This window comes from Megalopta genalis, chromosome 4 (assembly GCF_051020955.1).
Source record: "Megalopta genalis isolate 19385.01 chromosome 4, iyMegGena1_principal, whole genome shotgun sequence".
In the NCBI taxonomy this organism is placed as follows: Eukaryota; Metazoa; Arthropoda; class Insecta; order Hymenoptera; family Halictidae; genus Megalopta; species Megalopta genalis.
The window spans coordinates 30,093,209-30,119,720 of record NC_135016.1 but is presented as its reverse complement, the minus strand read 5'-3'; the positions used below and the strand labels follow the sequence as shown (position 1 = coordinate 30,119,720).

The window sequence follows — 26,512 nt, the reverse complement described above, 5'->3', positions numbered from 1 at the left end:
TAAAAGTGAACCGCAAGGATCGTATAATCGTCTCTCCTCTTCCTAAATTGTCCATTTTTGTGTCCGATCTGAGCGTCAATTAGAGAGACATCTCTGTATTATGTCTTGTCTTATTTCTAACCCTTTTTGCACTCGAAGCCATTTTAACTGTAAATCTAAAATAATTTTTCCGACTTACAGTATTTTCATTTTGCAGGACAAAATGCATTTTATGCATACGAAATTGAGTCTCGTGATTCATACAACGGTTACACTTTTAATAATGTCTAAAATTTAAGCTTCGATGATATAAAAATGATCTTAGAACGTGATATAACAATTCAGGGTCACCACTCGAGTGCAAAGGGCTAATAAAGTATGTCCAATTCTGATGTACACAGGGAATATATCACAATATCGTCTCGAAGTATTCACGAAACATTTGTAACTATGTACCTAGAGCTAGATTTATGCCTGCTTTATCTCATCTTTAGTTTTAACATAAATAGACGAAGACCGACGCGAAGCATCGAACAATTGCGGCCGGTACAGTAATGTCTCTCTAATTGACGCTCAGATTGTGCACGAAATTGGACAATTTGGGAAGAAGAGATATGATTATTCGAGCCTTGCAGCTCGTTTTTATAATTTGCTCGTTGCAGCTCGTTGACAATTCGTAACTATAAAAAACGAGGCACAAGACTCAAATTAATCGTATCTCCTCTTCCCAAATTACCTATTTTTGTGGACAATTTCGGAAGAGAAGATACGATTATTCGATCCTCGCCGTTCATTTGCATAGTTACGAATTGTCGACAATTATAAAAAATGAGCTGCGAGGCTCGTATAATCGTATCTTCGCTTCCAAAATTGTCCATTTTCGAGTACGCACGAAATCTTCCGAAATCTAAAACCTAATCTTTTACGATTGTTTTTCATATTTTTTCAATTGGCTTGTGTTTGCCACAGTCACCTTGTTTTAATCGCCAACTGTTCCGATCGAAAGCACAGGTGGTGCATCGGGCTCACCGATTAAACGCACAATGCGACCCAATGATTCGCGATAATCCTTTCGATCGCGTGAATAGTGGATAATTTCATTCTCCGTCTGTTTATTTACATTGGAGGAGCCGAGGCACGTGTATGCAGCATTGAAAGCGAATCGAACACGAGCGGACAATGAGAAAGAGTTCAATCGAACACGTGTTCCGTTTGACTACCAAGATCTCTTCTGTGTAGGTGTACCGAGCATTATGTACTCGACAATGACGCTCTGTGCATTCATCGCGCGACGCAATAAAACCATTACCACCATCGCGTTATCGGAAATCTGATAACGTCTTATTTCACGCTCGATGGCTGTTGTTTCAGAGTAATTTGTTTAAACGCTGTTGAACTTCAAATTAAATAATTTTATCAGCACCTTATAGTACTCTGATGCAAGTTTCTTTGAAATTGGAGCAAAGATCTTCAAATTGATCTATGATTTTCTCGCAGCCGCAGCAATTACGACATTTTTTATCCTTAATCATTTTCTAGCATGAGAAGGAAATTTGTAGCTATAAAAATCAAATCAATTACAGCTTCCTCCGATTCGGAAGGAATTAATAATTAGACTGCGAATTTCACGCATTTCTACCAAAAATGCGTAGCTCCGATGCAAAATATCAAAAGCGTCTAAAGAATCAAAAAAATATTACTCTGTTGCGTTCAACTCGTCAGAATGATTAGAAAAGAAAGTCTTGCAATTAATGCAGACAATTTTTATCTTTGACATTCGTATTCAAAAGGTTCTACTTCGGATGTTGAGTCTGTCGGAATATAATTAAACAATGATCTCCGACTGCAATAATTGCTGGTATTAATTACGAAAAGCTCGATCCGAATACAACAAACGCAGATCTTGGTTATCGTATGAATCAATCAGAGTACAGTAATGTCACCCTAATTGATGCACAGATTGTGCATAAAAATGGACAATTTGGAAAGAGGAGATGCGATTATTCGAGCCCTGCAGCTCGTTCTTATAGTTGTCGACAATTCGAAACTATAAAAACGAGCTGCAAGACTCGAACAATAGTGTCTCCTCTTCCCAAATTGTCCATTTTTGTTCTCAATCTGAGCGTCAATTAAAGAGACATTACTGTAATTGGTTCTTCTTGATCGTTCGAAGAACCGATTTCGATGTTGCAACAATTTTCGAGTTCTCTCTACGAAACCGGGGGATAAATGCCAGAGTTTGGAAGAACAATGGCGGATCCCGCCCATGGTATTCGACGGGTTACGTCGTCCCTGGTGCAGCGAGGAGTGGTGGGCCCTGCGATTCGTGTACACAGGATATTTTGTACCCGTTACTCCCTCGAACGCATTCCATCTCGCGCCGCTGAATCGCGGACCCGAAGATTAATTTCCCATCGGGCAACTCCGACCGATACAGCGTATTATATGTACACAGTAATATGTTCGGTCGGTGTCTACTCTCCTCGGTTTTCTTCCGTTTCCGCTCCGAGACCTTGATCTTGACCTTTTAGTTTCGAAGAGGATGCTTTTCTCACGGTGGGGCCCGAGATGCAACCCCTCAATTTCCGAGGGGGTGGTTCGTTGAACCCGCAGGCCCCGAAACATGGAATCCTTTGTACCGAACATTGGATCAATAGAAAAAATTAGGAATTTCTTAGTTGTCGCAAGTAGGTCAGCATTGACGAAGAGATAAAATTCTCATAATTTTTATTTATTTTGAATACAAATCCGCAATCATACACCACCGTACATCATTAAATTCCTACACAATTTTGAATAAGAGTCAAGCAGCAAGTTCATTCGTTTCTTAATGATTCTAATAAATTGAAAACAATACATCGCATTTTAAAACGCTTTTAATTCTTATACCAACGAAATTATTTTATCGACGAAATTATTTGCTGGAAATTAATTTTTATACTAATTTAATACGTCTTACCAATTTCTCTAGATAATTGATGTCATCAAATTTAACTTCACCAGAAGAGAAACGAAAGAAAAAGTCAATGTTTTTTTTTTAGAAAGAAAACAATCGCTTTTGAACAATTTTGTTTAGTCATTCCGTGGTCGATATAAGAAATTGATTCATTTATCCATTGAATAAATATGTGTTTTCAAAGAAAAGTGGACTTGCACAGATTGGCTCCCGAGCCGTCCATATTAACTGTGTCCTAAGTTTTAAGAAAACGCGTAAGAGTCGGTTTAAACGTACCTCGTGATTTTCCTGCGGTATAACCGAGGAGAAAATGGATGAACGTAGCATACCGCATCGAATCTGCCTAATCGTAAAATGAGAATATTGTGTGAGCATCGCGAGCCGTGTATGGTAGCGGACGCTTACGGTAAACGAAGGTACAGCGAACCAGTGAAGGCTTTCGTCTGGCCATGTGTTCCCCTGTTTGGTGATTTTCGCCGTTTTCACTATTTCCTAAGCAGAAGTCGCGACCAGCCGTTCCTCGTAAACGGCGATGTAAACCCGTCGGCTTGCTTCGGCCTGTTAATAGTCCGACCTTGAGCCAGAACTAAGGAGTGCCTTTGCTACAGCATAACCTTCGTACGCCTTCATCAGCAGGGCTCAACCTATCACTGACAGCGTATTTTTGTTTTCTCCGGTTCCACGTTCATTAAATTGAGCAATTCCCTTTTGCCTCTTTCGAAATTTCTTGCCTCTTCTTTCTCTCTTTCTCTCGGCACTCGTTCCTCTTTCTCTGAATTCTCGATTCCTTGAAACCGTCGGTGCATTGTAACGATGATTTATCCACGCTATGAGACGACCTACGTACACCGTGTCCCGAAAGGAAACGATTTCACATGTGTTAGACGGATCGACAAATATTTCTCGGCCATCTCATTCTCCTTAATTTTTTATCAGAAAAATATTTTCGTTCCTTTCGAGACTGGATTTAACGTTTCTGTATTTCTTGGGATTGTTCTTTGACCGAATGCTCCTTGAAAAAATTCATCAAGTATTTGTGCTTCTACCGAGAATTATATATATATATATGTATAATTTTCGGTAGAAGCACAAATACTTGATGAATATATAATCTGGCAAAAGTTCTTTACTTTCCTTATTTTACTTTATTGTATCACATTCGCATCGTTCGTTATAACATTTCTCTTTTCCTTTTTTTCTTTGTTTGCACTCTGATTGTTGTTGTACTTTTGTATCGTATAACAACGAGTTCATTTCGTTAAACAAATACCTAAACATTATTATTATTATTATTATTATTATTATTATTATTATTATATTATTTGGAGCGAATGAAGGACATAACGAGGTATTTAACTTAAATTGAGAGCCATCCGCAATTTAACCCTTTGCACTCGAAGCTATTTTAACCATAAATCTAAAATGATTTTTCTGACTTACAGTATTTCCATTTTATATGACAAAGTGCATTTTATGCATATGAAATTGAGTCTTGTACAACAGTGACACTTTTAACAATTTCTTAAATGTAAACTTTGTTAATATAAAAATTATCTTGGAATATGCTATAACAATTTTTTAATGGTGCCTCAGAGTCACCACTCGAGTGCAAAGGATTAATAATTGAATACCTAAATTGTTTACATTAGATTAGATTTCCTTTTGTTCAGGTGTACACTGTTACAATGTTAACGAAAGTGACGCATTGTGCAAAAAAAGTGTGGGAAAATGAAAAGTCAACAGCATCAGAATTTTTCGAAAGAACCATTCGACGTCATTGATCGCTTCCTCTGTTTTTTGCCCGATAGGTATTCATCGAAGCTCGTCGGGAGATAAACGTTAGGTAATCATCTCGCGACGCAACCATTACATTATTTCGTGCAGCATCGAGAACGAGCGTTAATCGATGCGCAAACGGAGTCCACCGCGGTTGCACAACGTTCCCTATTTTTTTTCCCCCGATAGCGGAGAAAAAGAAAATTGCGGTTGTATTATGAAAGCCGCGTATCGGCGTAGGTTCCTTGACTCCGTGGCTCCGGTTTGTTCGAACAGCGATCGTTGGCGTCGTTACACTTCCTGCACGGATACACTTAGGATAACCGTCGGAAATGATAGCCGCGCCCGGCTGGAAGGATATCCCGGTCTCTCGCTGTGCATAATCGTTTCGATTTAATGGCCTGCCGTCGATCTTGTCTTCACCCAATAAGACGCTGAAAAACCGAGGAAACTGGGGTCTGGCCTTGGATCGATACACTGACTCGACCTTGAATCCTTGCCAAGTGACCGCTCGACAATCGATGACGCCTCGATCAAATTCCACCGCGATCTCTCAATCGACGAGCCGCCGCTCTTTGGCTTCCGGTCGGTTGTTCACCGATCACGCGAACGAAATCTTTCAAAACTTTTTAAAACTGAAAAGGAGTTTATTTTCCAAAGTGCGATTTCGAGAATTAATCCTGCTTCGGTTAGGATTTGGGCGATTTTTATCTAGGATAGTGCCTGCGGACCCTCTACAATACGACAGTATAGCTTTCCGTAACATTTTTAGTGGCTAACGATGTGTACACAATGTTTTATACTTCGCGGCACATAGCGTTTCGTGCGTTTCATTTCACGAGTTTATGCGAATGCATATTTTCGAAGAATGAACTAAAGAATTTTCAATCGAGAATTGCAGAGAAAAATATTGCAGTTCATTGTCACTTAAATGATACGTGAAACCTAATACAAAGTGGTATTATATAATACAATATTAATATAATATTATATAATATTAAATTAATAATGACGAGTTTCAGAAAAATTCTGACAATTTCCAAGCTAATTTGTAAGAAAATTCTGTATACGCATATAACATGAAGAATATTTAATTTCTGTGCATAATATGCTATAAAAAAAAAATATTCTTTATACGCTCTACCGATGAAACATATCTCAGTTAAAGTTTCATTCGTTCAGTTACTTTTTCTAAAATATGTGTTTGCATGAACTTCGACGATCTTCCGTTTGCGCACGAAACAGGTCTTTAGATGTTGAAATTTCGATTCGGCTATGAAAATTACGGATGAAATTTTATCGAGAAAATACAATATCTTCGATCGAGCAACGTTGTTCCTAAATATAAGTAAAATTATTGCGAGGGTGCAGTAACCGGGGGAGGGGGTGTCGCAGCACCCAATTGACACGCTTACCCTAGACGGAAGTTAGCGCGAAAATCGGTCGCATTAGGAGGCGAGACACGAAGGAAACCCAGGGTTACGATAAGTCAAGCGATCCTCCGGTTGTGTGTCGTCGACTTGTGCGGTCGTTGCGCAGCGGTGCGCGCTCTCTCTTGTCCGGCCGCGTTGCGCTCTCCGCTCGGCCTCCCGGCAATTTTGTAATTTTCCTTTTTTCCCCGGTATTCCCTGGCGACCGAGGCGTCGTTTTACCTTTGCTCGGAGGGCCCCGTGGGCCTCGTGTCGTTTCTTACCGGTCCGCCTTCGGCCCCGCGCGCGCTGGCGATTCGCATTAGAGGACGAGCCGAGCAAGCGAAACGCCGCCGCGGCCGGCCGCTAAGCGAAATTTCCTTTTGCCACTCGCTCGCGGACGCTAGAAACCCGCCGATGAACCGGCAGCGACCGCTCCGGGACGAGGCAAAAGAAGTAACGCGAGGAGGACTCGTCAACGAGAGCGACTCTCGCTATAAATGATCACCGGCCGACAGTTCTTGCCCTTTTCGAGCCGCGATCCCAGATACCGCGGCCTCGCGCGATGCAGCTGCACGATCCTCTAGATCCAACGGATCCTCTGGATTCTCTCGATTCGTTTCTCCGATTCGCTGTTTTCGGCGTTCAGATCACGATGCGCGAACGTGCTCCCCGAGATCGAACAAAATTTTGTGAATTAGCACGTTCCAACGGTTCCGACACAATTTTAAATGACGCGTACGAAGGTATGATCAGGGGACTGCGGATCTTCGTGCAAAATCGAAATCGTGTACCTAAATTGCAAGGCAATATATGTTAATTGTGTTAAGGTTTCGGTAGTTCTAGCGTTAAAGTAGTTCTTATTAGATAGAACACGTTTATGAACATCTTCCTCTGCAATGTCTAAGATACGTTCCTTCGTCGTCGTCTCTATCCCTAAAAATAAGTCACACGAATTCTACGACTGTTTTTGGATAAAAATTGTTGAACAAACGGCGACGCGTCAGTTGCAATTAATCAGGCATTCGACGCACATCTCTTCGTCTAAATGCTTATTAAGCAGACTCGTAGAATTGGATCACTGGTTAAGCTGTTGTGAGCGTCCCGAATCCAACGTATCTCCTAGATTCTCTCGATTCGTTTCTCCGATTCGCTGTTTTCGGCGTTCAGATCACGATGCGCGAACGTGCTCCCCGAGATCGAACAAAATTTTGTGAATTAGCACGTTCCAACGGTTCCGACACAATTTTAAATGACGCGTACGAAGGTATGATCAGGGGACTGCGGATCTTCGTGCAAAATCGAAATCGTGTACCTAAATTGCAAGGCAATATATGTTAATTGTGTTAAGGTTTCGGTAGTTCTAGCGTTAAAGTAGTTCTTATTAGATAGAACACGTTTATGAACATCTTCCTCTGCAATGTCTAAGATACGTCCCTTCGTCGTCGTCTCTATCCCTAAAAATAAGTCACACGAATTCTAAGATTGTTTTTGGATAAAAATTGTTGAACAAACGGCGACGCGTCAGTTGCAATTAATCAGGCATTCGACGCACATCTCTTCGTCTAAATGCTTATTAAGCAGACTCGTAGAATTGGATCACTGGTTAAGCTGTTGTGAGCGTCCCGAATCCAACGGATCTCCTAGATTCTCTCGATTCGTTTCTCCGATTCGCTGTTTTCGGCGTTCAGATCACGATGCGCGAACGTGCTCCCCGAGATCGAACAAAATTTTGTGAATTAGCACGTTCCAACGGTTCCGACACAATTTTAAATGACGCGTACGAAGGTGTGATCAATGGACTGCGGATCTTCGTGCAAAATCGAAATCGTGTACCTAAATTGCAAGGCGATATATGTTTGCCGTGTTAAGGTTTCGGTAGTTCTAGCATTAAAGTAGTTCTTATTAGATTAATGCTAGAAGTAGTTCTTATTAGATAGAACACGTTTATGAACATCTTCCTCTGCAATGTCTAAGATACGTCCCTTCGTCGTCGTCTCTATCTCTAAAAATAAGTCACACGAATTCTACGATTGTTTTTGGATAAAAATTGTTGAACAAACGGTTGCAATTAATCAGGCATTCGACGCACATTTCTTCGTCTAAATGCTTATTAAGCGGACTCGTGGAATTGGATCACTGGTTAAGCAGTTGTAAGCGTCACGAATTCCCTTATTCGTTTGTGATCCGAAGCGCGACGATTTGTCCCAGTTCTCCGGATTCTGGACGATTATACTGTAAATTGGATCATTGGTGAACCAGTTTTCAAGGATACAGATGCTAGGGCCTAGGAAACTGGAAGTCACCGGGATCCCGTCATAGGAAAGTCACCGGTCCTGATCGGACACCAGGTTGCTAATGAGTTGAGTGCTCCTCCGAGTTCCGTGGTTTCTCATTCATGCTGAATTGCGTCATCGTCGTTGATATTTACTACAATATTACTCTTTGATCGATGCTTCGCAACGTTGCTAGCAGACTGTAGAGTTTAATGAACTTATTACAGTAATGTCTCCCTAACTGACGCTCAGATTGCGCAAAAATGGACAATTTGGGAAGCGATGATACGATTATACGAGCCTCGCAGCTCGTTCTTTTATAGTTGTCGACAATTCGTAACTATACAAATGAACCGCGAGGATCGAATAATCGTATCTTCTCTTCCGAAATTGTCCATTTTTCTGGACAATCCGAGCGTCAATTAGAGAGACATTACTGTACAGTAGTGTCAGTTAGAGAGGCATTACTGTACAGAATTGTGCACAAAAATAGGCAATTTGGGAAGAAGAGATACGATTAATTTGAGTCTTGCGCCTCGTTTTTATGATTACCGATTCTCAACAACTATAAAAAACGAGGCGCAAGGCTCGAATTAATTGTATCTCCTCTTCCCGAATTGTCCATTTTTGTAGACAATCTGAACGTCAATTAGAGAGACATCACTGTACTTTCGATACTAAATACAGTAATTTCTGCCTAATTCGCGCTCAGATTCCAAAGAGAAATGGACAATTTTGGAAAAGAAGATACGATTTTTCGAGCCTTGTGGCTCATTTTTTATGGTTATCGATTGTCAACAACTATATAAACGAGTTGCAAGGCTCGAATAATCGTATCTCCTCTTCCCAAATTGTCCATTTTTCAGGACAATCTGAGTGTCAATTAGAGAGAGACATTACTGTATTCCGTTCGGAGCCAACCAATGGATGATCTACATTATTCGATGTTCCTCGTACGACTTCTTTCGCAGCTATGTCGATTAGCACTTCATCGTTCGTAATATTTTCCCTAATCGTTTTTTAAGAAGATCGTTTCTGTTCCTTGTGCGGTAACGTATCATCGAATTAGGACCACCCGTAAAAATTCAGTTTTCTAACCACGCTGCCCATCAAAATTATAGCGTAGACAAATTTTGGATAAAAATTGGCCAACTTTGACTGACGATAACTCTACGAAAAATCATCGTAGGATGATGATCTTCTTGTTCAATTAAAGCTTGTAATCTCTACTTTAAGATACTGTTTCTCGATTTTAACCTTGACGCAACCTCACCACTTTAATGATTTAAATGTGAACCTATGTTTGTCATATTGAAAATTGTCAAGTTTGAAGAAATGCACGGACTTGGTTGAATTTTTTCGGGGATGTTGTTTGCAACGGAATGAAATTCGATCCTTTAATTGAAAAATAGAGAAACGCAGCTGCGATTTTCTTTTCCGCAAAGTTACAGCACTTTGAAGTAGCCCTGATTTGAGATTGACAAGGGCCACTGAAAGATGTAAGAATCACCCGTCTTTGGTTGAAATTCGTAAAACACTGCGATTTTTCACGATCTTCTGAGATCTTTCGAGATCCACGAAACGCATTTTTAAAATTCTCGATCCAGGTTTTTAAGATTTTGTTCTCATTCCAAATAATAGCAAAATTAAAAGAAGTATTTTAGCAATCGTATAGTAAAACAAGTCCCTTCAACATTTAAAAAAATATTCAAGTCGTTCAGCCCAGTTGGAAAAAGTTATTCCGTTTTGAATGTTGATCGGTTACTTTCTACCAGCGATTATAGTAAGAGTTTAGAATTCATTCTGTTTCTTTTTATTCAATTTAATCTCGAGCTACCACTTCAGCCTGTCGCATTTTATTCTATTTTCCTTCGTCTTGCATCTCACAGTATTTTATCGCGGTTTACCCTTAATTTCAGCTCTAGCCGAAACGCGTTAACGTTGTAATTACAACCGAAAATCTGTTGTGTCCCCGAGGGAACATGTTCTGCGAAGAAATTTCAACTTATCCGTTATCGTCGTCGGAGCGGTGGAGCTAAAGAGCGAAAGAAGAAAGCTAGCAAAGCCGGCCTCGAAATTGCCTCGAAAGAGGCAAGAAGAGAACAAGAGCCTACGGTTGCCCACTCCAGGAACAGTTCGGAGTCGCTGGAGTCGGTTTCAGGATGCGCCGAGTTAGGCAAAGCAGGGCCTGACTCGGTAATCGTAGTACGAAAGTTGTCCAGTGGTCGGTTGGGAAGCGCTGGGCATAGACAGAGGGAGTAGATAGAGAAAGTGGAGGACCTCCTGGAGGAAGAAAGAAGACGCCGCCGCCGCCGCCGACAACGACGACGAAGGAGAAGAAGAAGAAGAAGAAGAGGCGGAGAGATAGAGACTGTCGGAGATCCTCTCGGAGGTAGCGAGAGGGAGAAGGAGCCGAGAAGAACCGGAGAGTCCGATGTCCATTGAGCAGGCACCTGCCACGTTAAATTCAACCGGGCCAGGGCTGGATGGGCGCTTCCTTCGAACGGACCGGCGACGAGAAAGAGGACGAGGAAAGAAAGAGAGGGCCGGGGAGAGGATCCGGAGGAGGATGGACCGAGAGGAGACGCGAGCCAAGGCGGAGGAGGACGAACACAGACGCCGGAGCCGAAGGGACAGCGGCCGAAGAGGAAGACGAAGGAAGAAGAAGGAGGAAGAAGAGGCGCCCTGTGTTGGTACATCTCTCTTACATCACTCCGGCCTGGTCGTCCTTCCCAGGCATGGGCCAGCAGAGCCAAAAGAGAATAAGGAGAGATATCACGCCGATAATGTAACCTTCTTTCATCCTCTTCTCCCTGATCCTCTTCTGCCCGAGTCTCCCGTTGCCCGATTGAAATTTTCGACCCCTTCCCCGCCGCTCGTCACCTCGCCCCGCCTCGCCTCCTCTTCCCTCTCGCGACGTCCACGTCGCGTTTGTCCTCCTGCTTGCTCTTCTTCCCGCGAATTCCGATAGGCACGTCGCCGCTTTCGCGAATAAGCGACGACGCGCATCGCGAGCACGACGATCTAACACTGTGATCCGGGGATTGACTCGTTCCGAGATCAACCGTACGCGGACGATTTTTCAGCAGAGCTTTCAGGGACTCTGGCAACACCTACTCTGCGATTCTACGAGACCCAGATAGCACAAAGACGTCGCAAAGACGTCTGCTGTAGGACGCTTGGGACGGCTTCAAGACATCACGAATATCCTACGAACGTCCTATGTTATAAAACTGGGCGTCTAAAACAGACGTCTTTAAAACATCTTATTTTAAACGTTAAAACGACGTCCGTTTCGAGACATCCTAATAAAGCGTGCCGTACCAAATCCAAAAATTATATGTTAAATATCTTCCTAAAAAATGAGCATTGACAAAAAATCTCGGACACGCGTCTGCTGATTTTGTCTCAAGTTTCATTGAAATCGTGGACCGGACAGATGCGACTTCTCCTTGCCGGTTCGAAAGGATTTTTGTCGAAGCAAGAGTTTATTTTCCCAAATATTTTTCAACTCATTTCTCTAAACAAAAAACGATAAGTTTACTTGAAACAGAACTGTGCCGTGCGTTTACTTCTCTAGAATCACAGCGATGATTCACGTAATTCGTTCACACAGTTCTTTCCAAACAACTACTTACCTATTCAAAGATTCATGATACAACAACAACAACATATCTATTTCTGTTGGTCTGGTAATATCTTGGTTCAGGCATTCTTGGAAACTGCGGCTAACAACGTCGGGTACTGGAAGCAGCAAAGTAAAGGGCGACGGTTTTTTGCAGCGGGATCGGCGCGTTCTCTTCAAACCGTGAAGAATCAATATTGCGGATCGCGACTGGAATCGGGATCGCAGAGAGAAGCTAAGCCGTGGATTCACGGGGAGTTCGAGGCAAAAACGTTCTTTTCTGTGCAGTCATCGTCATCCACCGGCCGGATCCCGGACGATGGTAACCCGTGGAACGACTGTTTACGTTTCTCTGGCACGAGGTTAAAACGTCATTCCGTTGTGGAGCCTGCAACTATCCCCGTGATTGATGTTGCGTTCCTTCCGCGAAGGCATTCGGGAAATGAATGGCGGGAAAAGGGACTCTCTCTCTCGTGTACGCTTCTTTCGCACACTGTTAATTATTACCGCGAAACATCGGATCTTAAGCCGAGTCGCAATAGTTACCTGCAGCAATTGTTACATCGATCCCAGACGCTTACGAAAGTATTATTAACTATTACTACACAATGTTGGATTTTAATCAAGCTTCGGAAGTTGTCCATCACCGTGTAACCTCTTTCGTCCTCGACTCCTTGAAACATATTATTAACTACTGGACTGAGGATCTTTATGCAAAATATAAATGCTCGAAGTTGATCGTAAGAAACATAAGTCGGATAAAAACGTCTCTTCTTTTTTTTAATCGTTCTAATATGTTGAAAATAATTTAATGATGTCCCTAAATTCTTCGAATATTTTTGCAGGTTTGTATTCGATCTATTCATTTTTATCATAAATGCATAGAATCCTCAGTCTGTTAACTATTATAGCACAATGGCAAGCTTCGAGTCAGCCTCGAAAGTTGTTTACGAAAGTGTTTAATCTTTCAGTGAATCAGAAGAGTACCTCTCAATCCTTTACAAATGGAACTATTTCAATTCGAAATGCAAAACATGTGCATATGGAATTCAGCTCATTAGCATAAACGCTGCTGGCAATTTTAACATCTTTTTTAAAAATATGAACAGGGATACTGAAGCAATTTTTAGCGATGCCTCACAGTCGCCACTTGACTGCAAAGGAATAAAATTATTAATATTAACCCTTTGCACTCGAAGTTTTTTTGAGTCATATTACCAGCAACTCGAAGCCATTTTAGTGAAAAGATCATATTCACATGTAAGTTCATGATATAAGCATTAAAAGAAAAGTCATCGTTGTATGTTATTATTTTTTTAATTGTTTATGGATACAAATGTTAGGATATATGAAAAAAATTATAAAATTATTACATTTTGTAATCTTCCAAAGTGTGATACCTCTCGAAGCAATTGCCAATATGTAATCTTGGCTTCTCTAGACAGGTATCACAAAAATAATGGGTCTGCCGTCTTTCGCCTGGAATTTTTCTATTCGAACACACGTCACAATCTTTCTTGGTTCCAGAACGTATAATATGTAGGTGGTTGTTGAGCCTGGCCTCCGTATTTGGTGTGTAACTGTATTCTCGAGATGTGCTGTTTTGTCGGAAATTTCCAATCAATTGGTCCACCAACAATTTTACAAACTTCACTTCAATATCACTTTCAATTCTCGGTATGTGTCGTCGTACAGCAGGAAATATATCACTATCATTAGAATCGGATTCATGGCTTAGTTCAATATTGTCTGCTTCATCACGGCCAAGAGCGTCTATATTATTTATGTAATGTTCACTATGAACTTCAAATTCTAATTCGTCGCTACTACTTTCAATATCACTATAATTTTCACAAATTTTTCTTTTATTTGCCATATCGGGGATATAAATATGTATTCAAAATATAAAAACAACAGATAAACTAGAATCTGATATACACTCTACTGCTGAATAACACGACTTAACTCTCTTGCATCCAAGTGCGGAATGCGGAATGTTGCTCAAACCGCGATTGTGTGCTGTTATCGAGAGCATAACAATCCGCGAGCCGCGACCGTCATTTGTCACCAACAGCGAAACATCCTATAACTAATTTTTACGATTTGTTTTTGTTCTTATGTTAAAAACTGAAAATTATTTGCATTGTCTCCGTAGCGGAGCCCTCGAGTTTGAAGACAAATTTTAAATGGCTCCGCTCCGGAGCCCTCGAGTGCAAAGGGTTAATTAATTACCAATCGTTACCGCAAAATGCAAAGTTCAACTTGCCGATTAAAGAAGAAAAGGATGGAATTCGCGCGGTCGATGATTCCGATTCGCGCACCTAATACACGGTTAACACTCGCGGACGACGCCGAGCGGATCGGTAAATTCCAAACATAATCAAATGCGAGCCGAACATGTGCCTCTCAGGCCTCGGTGTGTTCGGGCCCGGTGGAAGAGAGGAGGCTCTCGTGGGAGACCACGAAGACATTTATTATTCGAGGGGATAAGTGGCTCCGCGAACGAGCGGTAATGAGTGTAAACGCCGGCAAAAACACAGGAAGACGGCCGGGAGGGGGGAGGGAGGATATTGATGCGAGCCGGTACATTGTTGGAATGACTGCGCGAAATTCGCCGAGGGAAACGCTTTGACGCCGAGATGCAACGCGCGGCCTGCAACGGGTAGCGTGCAGGCCGGCGAAAAGATGCTGCACGCCGCGCGGTCCAAGCTTGTAAAAACGCGAATCAATATTGCTTTTTCTTGTTGGAAATCCGTGAAATTGTGATTGTAGCTTTTTGCGACTGTCGGCCGAGTTCTCATAGATTCCTCGTGTGTCGCCGATTACAGAATTATGCAGCTGTCTACAGCGTTCGAGGAATCGATAACGAACCAGCAGATTATCCCGACTAATATAATCTAATTCTTCACTTCTTTTGAGATTATTGAATAAAGGAAATCATTGGGCTTCCTTTGCATCTAGCACGGCCATTAGAAAGCCCGTTGATAGGCTTCGGTGGACGAGGTGTCCGTTAATGGCGACTTTTAGAGTATTATCTTTATTACGCGCCGAGGTTTCCTCGAGTCGTTTCTTAACCACTGGTTTCCTATGGCAAACGGTTGGTGGCTTTTTATAGCGACCAAGAAGCGCACGTTCAATTACTTAGTTTCATTTGCAAGACATCTGTCCGTTGTTGTACTCGCGTTAAAGACTCGGATCCGTGACAACGACTTGGACGTTTTTTTTCCACGGATGTACTAAATCGTTTACAGCTACCCGAATCATTACTTTTTCTTCGCGAAAAAATTCATAGGTACTCTAGATACATAAAGGAAACGGTTCACCAAGTGCTCGTACCAAACGGTTTCACAGATCTGTAGTAAAAAAATCGCGAAACGAGCCCGAAGCATCGCACCAGCAATTTGCACCCTTTCTTCACAGATGCGCTCAATCGCTTGCAACAACCACAATTGTTCTTTTCTCCGAATACAAAAATTCATGAACATTTTACAAACATAAACGAAACTATACGCGAAGGTTTCGCGTTGATCGGATTCACGGTTCGACGGCAAGAAAATCGCAAAGTCGGCCCGAAGCATCGCGCCTATCTAGAACATCTGGACTAAGGTACCCTTTTAAAGGATTAAGAACCCGGTGAATCCAGGATCGTCCAAGGACTCGGTTAGCACCCGGAAGAGCTTGGTGGCCCACGAACCGGGCCTCTGTAGCCTCGAATCGATCCTGCGATCGTAGCCGCGTCCCATAAGTTACTCCGAAAGGAGAAATCCGTGCGGCGATTTGAATGATATATTCGACGGCTCTCCTCGCCTATTAGCCGGCCGTTTAAGACAGGATGATGGTATACTGTTATAACGGCGAGTAATCGCGCGGTCGTACATTAAAATGCTTCTTCCATTGCCCCGGTGTACCGACGCAATTGCATCGACAGCATAGCAACCCCTAACAGTGCCTCGACACCGTAAAAATGTCTGTCGAACTTCTGCCGCTGTTATTTGCGCGTTGTTTCTATGATCTTTTTTTTTTGAAAGAATAAAAATTCCTCATAATTAGATTGTGGATCTTCGCGCGGAGTAAAAATGTTATTCGTATGTTCTAAATTAAAATAAAATGTAATTTGTCAATTATCGAGCTTGACGAGTATACTCGTCGCGAAGAAATGGCAACATTTTGTGTCACAACGGAAAGACTGTTTATTTAAACCTTCCGCCATTTTAATCATAATTAAACTGCAGATTTTATGCAATTTATGTACAATTTAAAACAGATCGAAACAAACTAAGGATGTCGTTGTATTAATTTCAATTTACTATTGTAAAATGATTAAAGAAAGAAACAAAACTTGCGCTTGTCTCTTATGTCGACTATGTCAATCGATGCAGACAATTTTTATTTTGCAGAAAGATCCGCAGTCTATTTGTAATGCATGCCCGAATAAAACGATTGATTCAATCGTTTCTTAAGAGAGGATCCACATAATTGGAACAATTTGAAAATAAAGAATGTGAGACCGATCGTATTGTTTGACCAGCGATGATAGGTTAATTATAAATGTATAAAATACAGAGTCAACTTTCAACTGTTTCAATCGGAAGAGGAATCGTTTCGCTAAATAAAAAATGTGCATTACATTAACGTGGTAGTTCTTCGCTGTGGAAGTTGCATGGAAAACTTGTGCAAGCACCCTTTTTGATCCGGTGTGCATTGCGCGGGAACTGGCGGCGTTCCCTGGAGCCCTTTCCCTTCTGCTATGATCGTCTGGTTGCATCGTTCCAGGCATGCGAGCCAACTGTACCTTGCAACTGTTATCTAGGCAACGACCTTGCCTCCTCTTCTTCACTCTCTCTCTCTTTCTCTCTCTCCTCTTCTCTGTTTCTCTCTCTCCCCCCTCTCTCTCTTTCTCCCATGATTCCCTCTCCGGCGGCTGTGGCATCTCCCGATGCACCGCGGTGCATGTGCGCGAGGCGCGCAAGTTCATCGGTCCGCTCGGAAAATCATTGACCTTGCGGTTGATCTAGCGTCGTCGCTGGATCCTTTCAGTTCCTATTACGTCGCCCGTTACGCAGAAGAAACGGAGGCCGCTTGTCCTGCGTGGAAAACGAGACCTTTTTGTGCTACCCTTGCGGGATAAACGCGCTCTTCCTTAATGATCGAGCTATTCTGGAAAATCTTGATCTTTCGTCTGCTAGACGACTCGCTGGCTCGCTAGAACACATTTACGATTTTTCTGCGAATATTCGGCACCCTAGAGAATCGAAGAAAATTCGAAAATAACGCGTATTCACAGTTGCAACATTGTAATTAATATCAACAATTACAGCGCACCAAATTCTTCGTAAATATTACAAATTAACAGTCTCTCGCGGGACTGGTTTACTCGAAACTCGAAGTTATACTCCAATGCATAGCATAACATCCGGAAAGTTTACAACTTTGCTTTCCCAAGTTGTTTTCGTATTTCCTAACAAAGATCCGGTGCATTTAATAAATTATTTTCGAGATGAAGACGGACAGTAAAAACGAACGGTAATCGCGAACGCGTTGAAAGGTTTAGTGTGGTATAAAACATTATGGATTGTGCTTGAAACACTGATGTTTATAATAAAACCGTTGTTTTATGTTTGCAATAAATGTTGGAACTATGTGTAGGAAAACAATCGGAGGAAGACGATAATTGTTGCTGTAATAACGTGGCAGTATCGTGTGCCTTTTAATCGGCTATTTATTTCCCGGCAAGCTATTAATACAGAATGCTTTCGCGGAGACTTTAATGCGTGGAGAGCGGGCGCTGCTCGCGTTCTCACCGGCCGTTGAAATCACCAGACCGGAGTCCGCGTTAAGCGCGTCTGTAATTCAATTATGCCCGAAACTCATCGCGTTTTCGACCATGTCGGTGCTCCTAACAAGTCGAGCCAACACTCCGCGGCTCTGACAAACGCCTACGAGCGAAGCTTCTTCTTCAATTTGTTAATAGAACATTTTAACGCTGTCGAAACTTCACGATTTCGGAATTCCGGTGGTCTCGGAGAAGTTGAATGGCGGCGTCAGTTGTGAAGTAATTATAAATGAACTATGAACTGTGAACTATATTTTCACTGTGACGATTCTGATCAACATAACGCGACCGACATTGCGTGACTAACATCACGGAATAAAATAGGCAATATTTTGTAGAATATCATTTAACGAAGCGAAGTTGTTCTTTAAACGTTGACTATAAACCATGCTACAAGAATTAAATAGGTAACTTTTGTAGCATCTATTAAACTTCAGAGAACTCCGTCGCAACAGTATTATCAGACTGCGGATTTTTATGCAAAATAAAAATTCTCTGCGTCAATTCGCAAGGAATAGAAAAGAATTCATTAATTCTTGCTTGTATCGTCTAAATAGATTAAAAATGACACATCGACGTTTCAAATTGCTTTTAACCTATTTACACTGTTTTAAATCGTAAATACCAAATTTGACCATAAACGCATAAAATCCTGTTCAATTATTATGATTCGTTCGAAATGCGGTTATCTTACTATTTTTTATTGTCCGTTTGAAACATCTGCATTCTTCGATTGTATAACTAATGCGTAACCTGCCGTACAAATTTAATGAATGAATAAATAAATCTTCTTGGCCAGCTTCTCGAGCAACGTCTTCGCAACGAGTCGATCACGTGTCTTATAAGAAATGATTGTTGGCGATATCGTTTTTCGATCGAGGAACCGGGGCGCTGATCGGATGATAAATGATCGTGTCCCGCTAGGATCCAAACAAATACATACTCTGCTGCTGATGAAACGAATCCACGCGGAACGAAATGCGTCTAACTTCTCTCGTCCCTTTCAACGTCGTCGACGTCGCTCGATAGAGACGATACTCCGACGGCGTCCATTCAGATGGAAAACAGCCGACAGATTTGTCTTCCTTTCAGACCGTTCAACTTTTCACGCCTCGAAATGGAGATTTCTTCTCGCGGCGGGAGACCCCGCGAACTCTATTCAACGCGAGATTGTTCAAGAACCAGGCCTCGAACGGTATTAACATAATTTCAACCGGGACTCGCCGAATTTCGGTGCGGCAACGTCTCGAGAGATTGCAACGACAACCGGTGCTGCAACTTACAATTAGTTTCCTTTAAGCGAAGTCGAGCAAAAAGTAATTACGATTAACATTAAATTTGCCGAGCATTAAAATTTATTATAACTGATTTGTAACGATTTATAAGTTATCAGTTTATAATAAATCATTGTAACTAACGATTAATTTATATTTATTATATTAATATATATTATTGATATATTATTAATATTAATATATATATATTATAAGTTACAATGATTTATTATAAACTTATAACTTATAAATAACGTATATATCGAATATAATTTATAATAATTTATAACAAACTAACAAATTATAATCGTTAATTACTACTCATATTACTTTTTACCCAACGCTGTTCTCAGGCTGTCTGCATTTTTTTACTAGTTAAACTATAAAAGAATAAGCTTGGCATTTATACAAGATGAGACGTTTTCAGTTGCCTTCGTCACGATTTTACCGAAAGATTTCTGCATTATCGGACCATTGCATTGTCGAGAACGCTAAAAGAAAATTACAGACGATAAGTATTGTTTATGATAAAGAATGCTGCGTTGTTCGAGGATATTAATTGGTTTTGTTATGCAGAGGTGCACGGCGGGAATGATGTTTTCGAGGAGCAACACGATCTCTCGAGCGGTCTTGACCGCAGTTTCTAATTGAATCATGAGTTTCGAGCTCAAAGTTCCCCGCGCGGCGGACATTTTTCAGCTTCCCGGCTCCCCGGGATGCCATAAACGCACGACCTTGAAACGAAACGTGTTATTACCATGTTTGAAACGTGTACTTCCCTCGGGCGGAATGATTCGAACAGTACGAGAGGCATCCGAGGCGGTGCGAGATGAAAAATCTCTCCGTATCGACGCGTTTCGTAACGTCTCAATCGAACGATAACTTCCGCGTGTTTATTTATGTTTAACAATGCTCGCGCGGCCTTTCATCCGCGAGTACGCCAACTTTCCTCGCTGCGAATTGCCGCGTCGACGGGAACAGAGTCTTCGAACGAATTTGTTAGAAACGTAATTGCGATTCGATTCGAGTCTACGTTTTTATCGCATCGTCGTGGAAGACGAGCTAACTCGATCTCCGACGCGACAATGCCCGCGAAACTGCACGCGGCGAGCAACGTCTAAGATAAACCTAATTAGTCGGTACAGTTACAGTTACACAGTTCGGAAATAATTGGATGTTAACTTAAATGGTTAAGTAAACCTAATTATGGACAATTAAAGCGTGTTTCATGTAAAGTTTTTCATCGAGCAAAATACTTACTTTAATTGCGCGCAATTATATTCTGCGAAGAACGCTGTTATTATAGGATTAATAAAATTAGCACTGCCGTAGACATCGAACCGGCTTCGATTTTAATCTATTCCATAATGAAATACTCAGCCTAATGCTGTTAGAATGCTGTCATAATAGGCCTGGAAAGCATAAATTGGATTATACGGAGTTGGAGGATGAATCATTCCTAATCGTTTTTATTCATTCCTAATTGCGGTCTACGGAGGCGTCGGTGAATGAAAATTATTCGGTCCTACATGAACGTAACGCAAAACATCGTTCGTCCATAAACTATCATCCTCTCGACTACGTGGGCTAATTTCTGCACGTTTTATCGATCGCACTGTCTGCAGGTTCTCTTGCAAACTCCCTCTACAATTCCTCGAAAATATTTTACGAATCCACTAACTAGATTAATATGAGTTTTTATCGAGAAATGTTTGTTCAGACGTAGTCGAAAAGAAATTGATCGCTAATTCTAGGATGTTTAAAGTATATCAGAATGTTTAAAGTTTGCATAAGGGATGGTAATTTTATAAAAGAAATTAATCGCTAATTCTAGGATGTTTCAAGTATATCAGAATGTTTAAAGTTTGCTTAAGGGATGGTAATTTTATAAAAGAAATTAATCGCTAATTCTAGGATGTTTAAAGTATATCAGAATGTTTAAAGTCTGCTTAAGGAATGGTAATTTTATATATACGTAAGAGAAAGTGACGTATAAACGTTGTTCTTCCCGTTCGAGATGCATCGATTTAAACAGTACTGTTAAACAATACAACCGTTTAATTTTGCCAATTAAAAATTGTTTTTGCATTTAAACAATTGTGTTCGCGATTAAAAAATTATTGCTGCGATTAAGATCGATGGGAAACGAACGTTTGAAGTCACCGGTTCGCGTCGACCGGACACAAGTCATGATAAACGGCGTCACTGCCGAGTAGGATTTTTTCCCACCCAGATTCGCCGTTTGTCCGATTTCGCGGGCAGTTTCTTAGACGTTAGTTCCGCCGGCGTTTCTGCGGCTCGGCGACGCAGAAACTCGTTTCTCCGTGATCGACGCCGGTTGGTGCCGAGGGGATGAGAGGAGGGTGCGCTTAAGGAAATCGAGAAAAAGCGGCTCGGGTTACAGCGGGTAGCACCGGACGGCGGGATTTTCTGTGCCCGGGAGCCGGGTGCGCGTCGCTCCGGAATTATTACGAGCTTATTCGCCACGTGAGGTTTCCTCGATGACGGGCGAAGTCCTATCCGAGCGAGTTTCATCCAATTTCACGAATTCGCCGGCTTGCGCTGCGGTTTCTGCACCGTGCGCCACCCCCGCCGCCGCCGCGCCGCCCTACCCTCGTGGGTGACAGCACCCTGTTTTATTCGTCCCGATGCGGCCACCGGGCGGACGTCGCGCGTCGCGTGGCTTTTAATTCGTTCGGCGACGGTTCCCACACCGAAAAACAAAAGCGTCTTCTCGCGGGCCGATGCTGCGCGCGAGCCGTGTGCGCGATTAATTAACCCGCGGCTCCGGAAAATGAAAGTGTCAACAGGACCGCGTGTTGATCCTGCCGCCCTCGGCCGACACCTTCGACGCAATTAGGAGGGTGGTGCCAAGGTGCCCCCTCCTCCCACCCGAGATGATGCTTCAAACCACTCGTTGCTTCTTCTTCGTGGGAACCTCGCCGGCGATGCGATTCGCCGAGCCTGGCCCATTTTGTTTCGTAAGTTTATCGGTACACCGCGCGGCGTGCACGATTAATTCACCGCTCAATCGGATGGACCAATTCTTTACGCCGATTTATTTGTTTATTCGTGAACGGGAAAAACTCATTAGCTTACATAGATCGTCGAACAAGTGCGGAAGTTACAATGTTCTTGAAATACAGTGTTACGTATTGAATATGTACGAGCCACTCGATAGTTATAAAATTACAAAAGAAAAACAATACGGAGGTTTAGAACGACTTGATACAGAATTAAAGTAAGAAAAAAATAAAATAACCGCAATTATAGACTCTAAATAACTTTCTACATTGTATTTAACACTAGATTCGCGGAGCACTAAAAGCAGCTGCTTTATGTTAGTTTATGAAAGTATAATAACAACAAGAGCTTTATTCTGATTTTGACCTTCTATGTTACTGTAATATTTGCCGAAAGCGACACATGCGCTCAACAGCAAAGTTGAACTTATGAAATTAACTTACTACATTTAATTTAACACTAGCTTCGCAGAGCACTAAAAGCAGCTGCTTTATGTTAGTTTATGAAAGTATAATAACAACAAGAGCTTTATTCTGATTTTGACCTTCTATGTTACTGTAATATTTGCCGAAAGCGACACATGCGCTCAACAGCAAAGTTGAACTTATGAAATTAACTTACTAATTTAATTTAACTTACAAAATTAACTTATTATAATTTAACTTATTCGATTAAACTAATATCGTTCTAGTGAAAAAAGCTTCCTTTCAATCTTCGTAATAATATGTTGTACATTTTTCTCATAAGTGCGTGAAATCTACGTATGAGATACACAGGCTGGCTAAGGGAACCGTCGCAATTTCCCTATGAGGGTGGTCGGTGTGATTTTGGGAACGCTCGCGATGCGTCCGACGATTATTCCCGCCATTAATTAGCCGTAATTATTGCCCTCGACGATATCCATGCTGATAGATCGCGAAGTGGTGGGGGGCATCGGGCCCACCATTGTCCGCGGCTTAATGAAACACGGACGTCCGGCGCGTATTGTTCGTAATAAGATTACGGCTCTCACTTTCTCTTTCTCTCTCTCTCTCTCTCTCTCTCTCTCTCCTTCTCTCTCTTTCCTTCTCTCTCGCGAAAAGATCGCGTCGATTTCACGAAGGCAAATGCCCCGTGAAAGTAATTTAATTCCAGCCGGTGCGGCGAGCGTGTGTGCGGATCCTCGAGCATAAATCATGCGCGCGCGGCTCCGCAGGATGCATTGTTCGCGAGCGGACTTTTTAGCGGGCCGGGACGGGCCAGATAGCGATCCTATCAAGTGCAATATTCGCTCGTGAAACCAAGCAGAGAGGCTCGAAATAATCGTGTCGGTCCTCTAAACGAACGTTGCTACGAACGTTCTAATTTCAAAACGTTCTCGAAATTCAAGTATTTCACTTAATGAAATTAAAATTCCGGGTTTTAGTAACATCGATTATTTGTTTTATAAACTATTTTATAGCTTGCGGATCCTAATCGAATTAGGACGATATACCAGATTCGCGTACAAATTAATTTTAAATAATAATATTTCAAAGATAAGCGAAACGACGAACGTTCGTGCCTCGCGAAATAGTATCGGCAAGGGAAGAGAATTCTTTCGAGCGGAGCAGATCTCGGATAAGAATATCAGTTGGGTAACAGGCACCGTTCAATTGATTTCCTTGGTAACCATGGCGAACGGGATCGCGTCGTGCGGCGACGAGACGGTACGCTCCTGGAGCGCTAAAATTATCGTGTTTCACGACACGATCACGAGCAAAGAGTAACCGTTCCCGTCGTTTGCCATTTTAACGTGAAAATGATGTATAGCTCTTGTTTGTGTACCTGATGCACTTGCACAACCTTCTACAGGGTGTTCCTCGGAACCATGTTTGCGCATTGACTTGAATAGGAATAATGGACAGTGTATTATGCCGTATGTATTATTCAGAATGACGCTCGTAATAATGCAATTGACATTTCCGCGCGAAATTCTCGCGACTTCATTAGCCCTTTAAGACCCGATCGCGTCATAGATCGACGGGAGCGAAAGAGAACAAGCTGATGAAAAATCTGCGTTAGGCACTTTAAATCCTTTTCGCCTTTGGTTCAAGTAGAATTTTTCAGCTAATCAATTTTTTTCTCGTCTATAGTCGCAGCTAAAATGTGTACGATCTTCCTCGCAATACTGTAGGCTTTCGTATGAAACGAATCTGATGTCTAACATATTCCATCTTTTTTTTTGTTTAAACATCCTTCTTAAAGTTTAAATTGCCATCGTTAAAATTAAAGAGTCTTTGTATTACCACGTTACGTAGGAGTCAAGTACAATCTTGTTTCTCTATTGGATAACTTTAATAATTAATCATTTAAACTAAGAACTGATCAACTTTTGGATAACAGAATTTTATAACGTGCTTGTTTCTATATAACATTACAGATTAGGATTATGAATGATGAGAACGTACAAAGTTTCATGAAAAGTTGATGAATAAAGAAACATAAAAAATTGGTGCAAATTATTAAATACTGTAAAAAAAACTATCCTAATATCATTGAAGATGCTACAACACTGAACACACCTTGTAAACGTGAAATTTATCACACGGAAATTCTGGCAACGGCGAGTAATTCTTGAACGATGTGCAAATCTGGTGGAAACTATGAATAAATGAGCCGTTTATTTTGAAAGTGGCATAAGTTACTTTTTCAAAAAAATCGAGTTAATGGTAACACTAATTACAATTCAACGGTATCTTTTCATTTAAAAAAAAAAGTGACTTATGCCACTTTCAAAATAAACGGCTGAAATATTAAACTCTACGTAGATTTATTAACATCTTTCGGTGAAAAAGTTCATGGTTTGTATATTTTGGGTTCAACAGTTTTGTCCGCTGCACCGCACACTGTGCGACGGTCGAAGGATACCAAAATGGAGACAAACGACGATTGAACTTGTCCTCGTCCTTAAAACACAAAATCGTCGATGGCATTCGTTCCGCGTCCGAGTCGAATCCCGCTCGCTTAGGCCGACTCTATGGAAACGTGTTCGGAAAATTTGGCAAAAAAGGAGACCTTGGCCACTGAATAGGTTCCCGAAGGGGCCTGCGCGACACTGTGTTTACGACACGGACGTGACTTGCCCGCAGTTTTCGGGATTCCGAATGCGCGCCGGGCCCTCGGACTCGGCGCGCGCGCTTTTCAATTTCGTAATTTATGGGCGGGAGGATCGCGGATTCTAATTAGGACTCGCCGGAGCGTATGCCTTCCCGTCTACCAATGGCGATTGACGTATCGTAAATTAAACGAACCACGGCTGCGACGATCCTGCACGCCGCCAACCCGCATGCAACGCGACCCGCTCTCTCTCTCGCTCTATCTTTCTCTCTCTCTCTCGCTCTATCTTTCTCTCTCTCGCTCTCTCTATCTTTCTCTTTCTCTCTCTCGCTCTATCTTTTTCTCTCTCGCTCTCTCTATCTTTCTCTTTCTCTCTCTCGCTCTATCTCTATCCCTCTCGCTCTCTCTATCTTTCTCTTTCTCTCTCTCGCTCTATCTCTATCCCTCTCTCGCTCTCTCTCTCGCTCTCTCTCTCTCTCTCTCTCTCTCTCTCTCTCATACAGCCGTATGCCGTATGCAAAATCGCAGGAACCGCTGAAAGAATTCGCGCTGGCATTCTCACGCTCCCGGCGCTATCGGCAACCCCCGGTCAACATTTGCTATAACAATTTACAGGGCAGATGCTTGTTGGAACAATTGTTTGCCGCTACTACACGGAAACGGTCGATAGTCCAATCGTCGTCCGAACTCTGCGATAATCGGCGATTCTGCTAGCGCTGCCTTACGATGAAGCGCATTGTTGTATCCTGCTCGGTTTAATCTGATTTATTGCATTTTCATGGGAAATTAGGTTCTTCCGCTGAAGCGAAGAATCTTTTTGGTTCGATGATCGGAAGATTGCGTGCGACTTTCGGAATTTCTTTTGGAGGGGAAGTGCTGGAGATATTAATTTGGAATTTTTTGAGGACGTATTTACCGAGCTTTAAAGAGGCTAGACAAATTTTATTTAACCAGAAATAATGTCCGAAGTTGTGGCATTTTAAGTAAACTATCATAAATAGAGCAAATGTCTATTGTCATTGCGAATTTAATGTCCAAATTATGCGATGTTTGAGAATTTCCCGTAAGAGAACTGGTACAGATATTAATTTCAATCTTTCTATACATATTTACCGATCTTTAAAGAGTGTAGACAAATTTTATTTAACCAAATATAGATATTCGCTCGAAAGTTACAAAATGGTATGGTTGAACTACTTCGTAAGAAGCACGTGTCTATCGTTAAAATGTTAAAATAATTCACTACTTGGTGAATAATTAACGTACACGGTGGTACGTATTT

The 26,512-nt window shown here is 41.8% G+C and overlaps 1 protein-coding gene across 2 annotated transcripts in view; it reads left to right on the top strand.

Moving 5' to 3' along the window:
• The window catches only part of LOC117218415 (uncharacterized), a 73,769-nt gene that overhangs the window by 2,598 nt on the left and 44,659 nt on the right, over positions 1 to 26,512 (top strand). The window contains exon 1 of one of the 2 annotated variants that reach the window (XM_033466762.2): positions 21,756 to 22,109. The exons of the other annotated variant lie outside the window; for it this stretch is intronic. The gene's annotated coding sequence lies outside the window, so the exon portion shown is untranslated. Of the gene's footprint in view, positions 1 to 21,755; positions 22,110 to 26,512 lie in introns of those variants that run through there. 2 annotated transcript variants of the gene reach the window in all.